Source organism: Marmota flaviventris, chromosome 12 (genome assembly GCF_047511675.1).
Source record: "Marmota flaviventris isolate mMarFla1 chromosome 12, mMarFla1.hap1, whole genome shotgun sequence".
Lineage (NCBI taxonomy): Eukaryota > Metazoa > Chordata > Mammalia > Rodentia > Sciuridae > Marmota > Marmota flaviventris.
Genome location: NC_092509.1, coordinates 106295457 through 106304964, shown reverse-complemented (window position 1 = coordinate 106304964; position 9508 = coordinate 106295457). Strand labels below are relative to the sequence as shown.

The 9508-nt window shown below is 54.2% G+C and overlaps 2 long non-coding RNA genes across 2 annotated transcripts; one reads left to right on the top strand and one right to left on the bottom strand.

Annotated features, from left to right (window-relative positions):
• Nucleotides 1–4369: 4369 nt before the first annotated feature.
• Nucleotides 4370–7880, bottom strand: LOC117794918 (uncharacterized). Its single transcript, XR_004618796.2, has 3 exons — nt 7816–7880; nt 7505–7655; nt 4370–4868 (listed from the first exon to the last, which is right to left on the bottom strand). It is a non-coding gene; the product is annotated as an uncharacterized lncRNA (long non-coding RNA).
• Nucleotides 7651–8150, top strand: LOC114081330 (uncharacterized). Its single transcript, XR_003580779.3, has 2 exons — nt 7651–7861; nt 7936–8150. It is a non-coding gene; the product is annotated as an uncharacterized lncRNA (long non-coding RNA).
• Nucleotides 8151–9508: the final 1358 nt, after the last annotated feature.

Here is a 9508-nt window from a genome sequence, read left to right as displayed (position 1 = left end):
GAGCCCTGGGCTCTGAGGTGGAGAAGTGCCCAAGAGAAGGCGCAGGAGTGACCTCCGAGACTGTGGGCCACCGGCCCCTCCTCCCTGATGCCCCAGAGACCTCCCAGTTCTCCACAGGATGGAGTTTGTCCTGAAATCAGAGGAGCTGAGTGTCTTGTCAGCCCTTGTGTGGAAAGGACTTGGGACAGTGTCATCCCTGGGGTGGAGCGGACCTGGGGACTGTCTCTGGGAATTTGCAGAAGCCAAAGAGAGAGTTTTAAAATGACAAAGGCTGTGGAGTTCGAGGCTTTAACCTGGACCTGGGTGTCAGAGGGACAAGGGGCCTCTAGGACATGGGGCCAAAGGAGGAGTGTGATCTGGCTGTTGGGAGGGACTGGTGGATGTGGCGGTGACTGCACAACAGTTAGGTCAGCCCTGCTTCCCTTCCATGCTATCTCCCTGCAGAGGTTGAATACGCATGGTATCTCCAAAGGCCACGCATCACAGGCTGTACCTGGAGGCAGTATGTGGAGGGGCCGTGGAGAAGTTAGAAGGGGCCTGCGGGCCCCAGGCTGTTGTCCCTCCCTGCTCCCTGACTCCTGCAGGATTCTTTGCTCTGTTCTGAGTAGGGAGCCCATGGATATGAGTATTTATTCTCTGTACTCTTTACTAAATTGCAAATATTTTCTTTTAAAAGAAAATATATATAAAGAGGGACACAATTACCATGTTTACTTTTCCTCAGCTGAAGTGTGAGCCAGTAAGTGGGCATTAGCCATGACCAGATCCCCAGGGCCCTTCCTCCTGTGTGAGTGGACAAGGTCCACAAGCAGCGTGGTGGGGAGTCGGACCAGTGGCCTCCCCCGGGCTGAGCACCAGGCCTCTGTGCTCTGCCCAAGCTTCTGTGAGCTGCAGGGAGGGCTTCAGACCTGGCGTCAGGAACATCCGGAGCCTTCCAGGGTCCTCAGGGGTGGGTGAGGAGGCCGAGGCTCGGCCCGTGTGGGCTGAGCACCCGCTGCAGGCCACCTCCCCGGTCCCCTCCAGTTCACCACATTTCCTCTGTGCCCATCACATCCAGTCAGCTGCGATGGTGGGTTCCGTCCTTGTGTGATCAAGGATGTCTTGCGCCAGGCACGCAGACGGCTGGGGAAGCACATATAAAAGGGAACAAGGAACAGGATGTCTGGAGGAGCTGAGGGCCGGCTGAGAAGGGACTCTCATACCTGAGAGGGCGTGTTTCCTCTGAAGATGGACAACCCCAGGTGGCTGAGGCTGCTCCACCCAGCCGACTGCTCTACCCCGTTTCTCCATCTGGGTCAGGTGTGGCACTGTGGGTGCTGACTTGCACTTTCATGTGGCACCCAGCAGCAGAGAGTGTGACAAGGGCCACTTTCACTTTGATAGCAGCTTTACTCCAGCCCCAGGCGGTGGGGCAGCTGAACATCTGGGCAGAGCTCTGTGCTTGTCAGTGCCATGTCCCTGGAGGCCAGCCATTGGTCTCAGGGGGTGCTCAGCAGGAAGGTGACGCATGCCCAGGGGAGGGTTCTTCCTGAACCCAGCCTCGGGGTTCCCCTCTCTTGAGACTTTCTGAGAACCCCGGTGGCTGTCCTTGATGCAGAGCTCCTGGGCCTGGATGACCACTCCTCTGGGGTTGTCCCCCCTGGATAGCAGCACCTCCTGGCCCCCTGCCACCCTGGTCATGACCTCCTCTGTCTTCCCTGTCAAGGTTCCTGGGAGGAGTAAGGGGTGTGGATGCCCTTGAAACAGGGCTCTGTGTGTCCCCCATGTGAGCATCACCAGGCTGCCAGCCAGGGGACTGGGCAGGGTGGTGGGGCAGGGAGGGGAGATGGGCGGGCTGTGTGCTGAGGTGCTCAGACCCTCTCGGGGCTCCTCAGTGAACACTGGGTACGGGATGAGAAGGCAGGTAGGGCGAGTAGGGGCTGGAAGGATGGGGTCAGGGTCTCCAGCCGGTGGGAGAGGAGGTGAGTGGACCCAGCTTCCAGCCGTCTCTAGGTGCTGTTGGCACAGCGGCAGGACTGTAGGAACTCCTGAGCTTGTTATGCCCACACTCAGTACTTCCCCCTAAATCTAAGGCCACTCTCATGGGTCCCTACGGGGGGGGGGGGGGAAGCCGGGGGCAGAGCCCCTCTCACAGAGCCAAGCCAGAGCAAGACTGGCCTGTGAATTCGTGCATGGCCAAGCCTCTGTGGCCCGAGACTGGGCTGTGCGTTTGGTTACGGGTGTGTGCATGGATCGCCTGGGCTCTCCTCCTGCAAGGGTGGGCAGGGGGCACACGGAGTCAGGCCATGTCCCTGACTCCACGTCTTTGGGTTCTACACCTGGTAGGGCTGACTTACCTGCTGCCTCGCAGTTCTGGGGTCGTGCCTCAAACTTGGAGAGAATGACGGGTGACAGCTTTCATGCCCACCGCGGTCTCCCGCCGCTGCCGTGGTGGTTCCTGGCAGGATGAAGGAAGAGCGCGCACAGGGCTGGAGGGAGCCGGGAGGCCCTGCGCCCACCTTCCTCTCCCCCAGCTCCTGGTCCTGCACACTCCCAGACTCGTCCTGGAAGACAGGCTTTCCGCAGCTCAAGTCGGCCATCAGTCATGGAATTGAACCTGGGGTGCTTACTGTGGGGCTGCCTCCTTGGTCCTTCTTATTTTTCATCCTGAGTTGGGGTCTCTCTAAGTTGTTGAGGCTGCCTTTCTGGAACTTGCCATCCTCCTGCCTCAGCCTCCTGAGTCGCTGGGATTACGGGCGTGTGCCATTGTGCCTGGCGATATTTATAGTGTTAAGGGGAAATCTGCTTCCCCACGTTTTCAACTCTTTGGATTTGATTCTATCCTAAGGGCCTTCAAGAGACACAGTCAAAGTAATCCCCCTGGAATTCAATCAGGGCTTCTGGCTGGTGGAAACTGTGACGTTCCCCTTCACAGCAGTCTCGTGGACGCCTTTGGGGCTACCGTTGCAGGTTCAGCAGAGCTAGAAGGACAGTAAGGGACTGTAGAACGCAGCAGGACCTACGAGACCCAGGGCCCTGAAGAGCCTCTGGAGGATTTTCAGAACCCCCAAGTCAATGCCTGCCTGTTGTGCCAGACGCGATTCAGGAGCTGAGCCTGCAGCATGCACACATGGCTCTGACCTGCCTGGTGGAGCAGAACTTCCTGAGTATCTTCCTAAAGAACAACAATCAGAAGAGTAGACAAGAAGTTTCTCGAAAGTGAAAAGCCACTTTCTGAAAAACACTGGGTGGAAGGAACAGGGCAGTGAGAGAGGGGCAGAGTGTGGTTTCTCTGTAGCTCTGGAATAGTGAATCAGGTCAGACTCTCTCTCTGGTGGAGCTGGAGACTGAGCCAGGGCCTGCTGAACACCAGGCCAGAGCTCACCACTGCTGCCCCTCAGAGTTTTCAAATGAGTCATTCTTGGGGTTATATGTTATAGTCTCTTTCCCCACTCCAGTCACAAAGACATTCTCCTTCTGTCCGTCTGTCCACCCTCCCTCCATGTCCTTTTTCTAACTGTGATTCTGAGATTTTTGTTGCTCTCTTGTTCTTCCCTAAACCAGGACAGTGGCATTTTTATTACTACAGCTTTGTCATTCATTTTAATATTTAATCGGGCAAAATTTCCCTATTTTCATTTTCTGAAATTGCATGAGTGATCAGTGAATATCTTTGAGACAAACACATTTAAAAATTAGTTCAGAAAAATTTTTCCCAAAATTCTTGGGAGATTCCTATTGGAATTTGAATACTAGATTAATTTGGAGAAAATTGACATTGTTACACCGTGTGTCATCTGTTTCATAAATACTTGTCTTTTGTGCCCTTTAATAGATATCCATTTTGTATTAAAGCAATGTGGACACACTATATCCATAACATGAGAGCAGAATGCACAATGCTCGTCAGTCTTTAAGATAAACCCCGACACTTGGAGGAGCTGTTGTGCCCCGTCCGGTAGCTCTCTTCCCACAAGACCTCCTCTGGAGCCTTGGTGGCACCATGGGGGAGCACTGGCCTTATGCGTTTTGCTGCAAGATGACTCTCCTGGCCAAGTGGCCTGGTGTGTGGGTGCTGGAGTCCCCGTGCTAGGGTTTGCGTTCCTAACCACTCATCCGCTGCCCAGCTTGGCAGGCGTCTTCACCTTCGCCAGTCCTTCCCTTGGTCAGGAGTAGCCAGAGAACAAGACACTCTGTGCCGAATGCTCGCCAGAGCTGGCACACCAGAGGAGGAGCTTAGCCAAAGCCGGCATCAATTTTAGGCTAGACTTGCTGCGCTCCAGCACCCAGCACGTGGAAACCTGTGTGTGCGTGCGTAGATACTGTAACAGAAACAGAGAGAAAGGATTTTCCCCATCAAATACCAAATGACCCTTGGAGGCAACAACAGTCTAAAGCTATTCTTTATTCTCTCCAAGATGCTTAACTATTAACAAGAAGATCAAATGCCGGAGGGTGGATGATATACACCCTGAAGACCTGAAACTGGCTCCCGGCACAGCGCAGGCACCTGGCGCGGGAAGGAGCTGGAGAGCCTCCCGGGACAACCAGGGGGCTTCAGCTACCTCCGCAGTGGCAGGCAGAGGGGAGGCGGGCGCAGGGCTGGGGGGGGGGAGGGGGAAGGGCAGGGCCTGCCAGCAGCCTTCATCACCCTGGCTCCAGCAGGGGCTGAAGCCACAGGAAGGAGGGTCGAGGGCGCTTGATCATGAAGTGAAGCTGCAGCCGGGCAGGAAACCACAGGACTGATAAGGGAACAGGCAGCGGGGACAGTGCTCCAGTCGGTGGCAGGGGCTGCTCTGCGGGAAGCTGCATCTATTAAATCATCTCAAAGCCAGTGCCCTCATCCCCTTAGTGGACCACGCTCCACGGACGCGGGACTCTTAGGAGACCTTCGAATAAATACCCAGAGTTAAACCAGATGCTCATCCGTAGTAGCTGAAGGAGGCGGGGGAGAACTCAGCCTGGGGATGAGTTTCCTTTCAATTTTAGATCAATAGTGGATTTTTATATTGTTAAAACAGCAGTGTAGCTAATTTATGTTTTATTTCTACTTCTAAAAAGCACTTTTAATGAAATTGCACTTTTACTGGGAAAGTCTGATTATTATGGACACTAAGATATTAGTTATCATTTCTTCCCCTTACTCATACCAGGAACTGTGTAACCACAAACCAATGGCTAATATGGTCAGTCCCTGGGGGAAGTCATAAAGTTGGGAGCACAGAGAGTCAGTTTCTGAGAGCCGTGCCTTTGTGGATTCAAACTGTTAGGAGGACAGCAGTGGACACGGTCAACACACTGGACATTATCCTAATTGTTAAACTTCCCAGTGGCTCCTGGGAAGCCACACCTCCTCCCAGCCTTCTCTGTCTACACTGGCTGTCTCCACACCTCCTCCCAGCCTTCGCTGTCTACACTGGCTGTGTCCACACCTCCTCCCAGACCTTTGCTGTCTAACTGGCTGTCTCCACACCTCCTCCCAGACCTTTGCTGTCTAACTGGCTGTCTCCACACCTCCTCCCAGCCTTCTCTGTCTACACTGGCTGTCTCCACACCTCCTCTCAGCCTTCTCTGTCTACACTGGCTGTCTCCACACCTCCTCCCAGACCTTCGCTGTCTACACTGGCTGTCTCCACACCTCCTCCCAGACCTTCGCTGTCTACACTGGCTCTCTCCACACCTCCTCACAGCCTTCTCTGTCTACACTGGCTGTCTCCACACCTCCTCCCGACCTTCTCTGTCTACACTGGCTGTCTCCACACCTCCTCTCAGCCTTCCCTGTCTACACTGGCTGTGTCCACACCTTCTCCCAGACCTTCGCTGTCTACACTGGCTGTGTCCACACCTCCTCCCAGACCTTCTCTGTCTACACTGGCTGTCTCCACACCTCCTCCCGACCTTCACTGTCTACACTGGCTGTCTCCACAGCTCCTCCCAGCCTTCTCTGTCTACACTGGCTGTCTCCACACCTTCTCCCAGACCTTCTCTGTCTACACTGGCTCTCTCCACACCTTCTCTAGACCTTTGCTGTCTACACTGGCTGTGTCCACACCTTCTCCCAGACCTCTCTGTCTACACTGGCTCTCTCCACACCTTCTCCCAGACCTTCTCTGTCTACACTGGCTGTGTCCACACCTCCTCCCAGACCTTCTCTGTCTACACTGGCTCTCTCCACACCTTCTCTAGACCTTTGCTGTCTACACTGGCTGTGTCCACACCTTCTCCCAGACCTCTCTGTCTACACTGGCTCTCTCCACACCTTCTCCCAGACCTTCTCTGTCTACACTGGCTGTGTCCACACCTCCTCCCAGACCTTCTCTGTCTACACTGGCTCTCTCCACACCTTCTCTAGACCTTTGCTGTCTACACTGGCTATGTCCACACCTCCTCCCAGACCTTCTCTGTCTACACTGGCTGTCTACACACCTTCTCCCAGACCTTCTCTGTCTACACTGGCTGTCTCCACACCTCCTCCCAGCCTTCTCTGTCTACACTGGCTGTCTCCACACCTTCTCCCAGACCTTCTCTGTCTACACTGGCTCTCTCCACACCTTCTCTAGACCTTTGCTGTCTACACTGGCTATGTCCACACCTCCTCCCAGACCTTCTCTGTCTACACTGGCTGTCTACACACCTTCTCCCAGACCTTCTCTGTCTACACTGGCTGTCTCCACACCTCCTCCCAGCCTTCTCTGTCTACACTGGCTGTCTCCACACCTTCTCCCAGACCTTCTCTGTCTACACTGGCTCTCTCCACACCTTCTCTAGACCTTCTCTGTCTACACTGGCTCTCTCCACACTTCTCCCAGACCTTCTCTGTTTACACTGGCTCTCTCCACACCTTCTCTAGACCTTTGCTGTCTACACTGGCTATGTCCACACCTTCTCCCAGACCTTTGCTGTCTACACTGGCTGTCTCCACACCTCCTCCCAGACCTTCTCTGTCTACACTGGCTGTCTCCACACCTTCTCCCAGACCTCTGTCTACACTGGCTGTCTCCACACCTTCTCCCAGACCTTCTCTGTCTACACTGGCTGTCTCCACACCTTCTCCCAGACCTTCTCTGTCTACACTGGCTCTCTCCACACCTTCTCTAGACCTGGCTGTGTCCACACCTTCTCCCAGACCTTCTCTGTCTACACTGGCTGTCTCCACACCTCCTCCCAGACCTTCTCTGTCTACACTGGCTGTGTCCACACCTTCTCCCAGACCTTCTCTGTCTACACTGGCTCTCTCCACACCTTCTCCCAGACCTTCTCGAACCCTCTGCACCGACTGCTCCATTTCCTTGCTGTCCTCCTCCATCTTTTCCCAGTTTCTGGAACTTCCCCAGGTCCCTCCTTGGACCTCTTTCTGTCACTCTTATCACCTCTGTGCTTCACCTGTCACTGTGGTTTTTAATGCCACGTGTATTCTGATGACTCAAATGACTATTTCTAGGCTAAAGCTTCCTCTGAACTCCTGAACTGTGTATCTGTCACCTCACGTGTCCATTTGGTCCTCTGCTAAGCATATCAAGCTTACCATGTCCAGCACCGAGCTCCCAGTATTCTCCCCAAGCCAGTTACTCCTCCATGTCCCCCAGTTAACAGCAATACTGTTCTTGCAGGGCCACATCCTAAGCTGTCACTCTTTGCTCCTCTCAAACGGTCAGCAGATCATGTCAGCCCTGCCTCTGAAATACAGCTGACATTTGAGGCTGCTCTCCGTACTGTCACAGTGCTGGTCCAACCCACCACCCTCTCCCCCAGGAGCCTCCCCACTGGTCTCCCTGTGTCCGTTGGCAGCACGACAGCCAGACTGGCCTATGGCAGCCTGGTCAGCTTGCGCTGTACCTGCTCGCACCCTGCTCCGCCGACCTCATTTCCCACTGAGTAAAGGGTGAGTCTTGGTGGTCGGGGTCTGGATGCTTCCTGCTTCTCCCTGTCTTCGTCGTCTACCCTGCTTCTCCGCAGACCAGCTGCGGTGGACGTCTTGACTGTGTCTTGAGGGCACCAGACACTGCCTGCCCCAGGCCTGTGCACCTGCTGTGCCCTGCCAGCCTGGAGAGCTCTTCCCTCCATAGCTGCATGCACCCCCCACTCACTTCAGTGATTGCCCTAAAGCCCTGTTATCAACGAGGCCTCTTTCCAGCATCCTAATTAAAATTGCAGTTCCTTCCCCGCTCCCATCCTGTAGTGTTTTAGTTTGCACACTTCCTGGTGTGTTATTCAATCCTGTCTGTCGTCTTTCTTTCCCCCAGAATGACTGCTGTACGGAGTCATGGATCTTGCTTTGTTCAATCTTGGAGCCACAGTTCTTAGAACAATGGGGAAACGCTGTAGGTCTGGATCCATAGTTGTTTCATAGATGAGTGAACATAAGTGTGGGCAAGGGCTCGTCTCCCCACAGAGCTCTCTTCCACCACCGTCCTTCCGTCATCCTCTGAGTTGAATGATTTTCCCTTCTTAGCCACAGCACTACTGCCGTCTTTAGCCAACAGGATTTTCAATTACTGGGAAATGGCAGTAATAACTGTAGCTGTGCATTTTAACCAGTTGCTCCATGAGTGCTCATGGGGTAGCAAGAGCTGGCTATCAGCAGAGGCTGAATTGTTACTAGAAGAGAGAGACTGGGGGCAAATAGCTCTATTATTTACCAACTGTGTGACTCTGGGCAGTTGCGGAATCTCTCCGGACCTAACTAGAGACAGTGTCACACACTTCTCTGAGCTGCTGAAGGCTGTGTGTTCAATGTGTGCATGATTGCAGACCTTGTCCTGCTGTCACCAGTATAGAATAATTTCATGAGAAAGGATAGTTTTCATAGCCATAATGTGTCTGTACACTTTTGCAAGCATTACAGATACTGCTCCCGTTATTCCCTGCGAGGGTAGGAGTGAGCCTGTATCCATGGGGAGAGTGGGACAGAAGGATAGCACTTGAACAGGTGGGACCCCGTCTTAACTGCTCCGTGGCTGACTTGAGGGTGGAGCTGGCCAGACCCAGTGGTGAGTTTGGCGGGCTGGCTGGCTGACAGCTTGTGCCCCCTGATTTCACGACCACTTTGCTTTACATGTGGCTCCCAGATACTTGGAGGTTAAAAGTCACAGTCTGGTGTAACAGGAGGGGCCTTGTCCCCTGGCCTCTTCCTACCTCTGCCGTCTACATCCCCACAACCAGCTGGCCCGTCCACTCTCACCCTTGGGTCTCCCCATCTTCTCTGTGCCATGGGCTTCCTGGGATGTGGATGCACCTTCCTTCCCAGGTCACCTGACAGGTCCTCACTTGTCCTTGGAGACTCATCTCGCAGTTACTCCTGGGGTTCCCTCTTTTCCACCCCTACAGGAAGAAATGCCCCATCTCTGAGCGCCCACAAAGCCCTTTGCTTTTTTCAGTTCCTGCATCACGACTCTGTGTTACAGCTGCTCCTCAGCGCATCCCTTGTCCCGGGATGTCACCGGGCCTTGACCTGATGGATGCTCAATGGAATGTGGTCGTGGGACTGAGTGAAGCGCAGCCCTTGTTGTCAGTTATGGGGTGAGGGGGG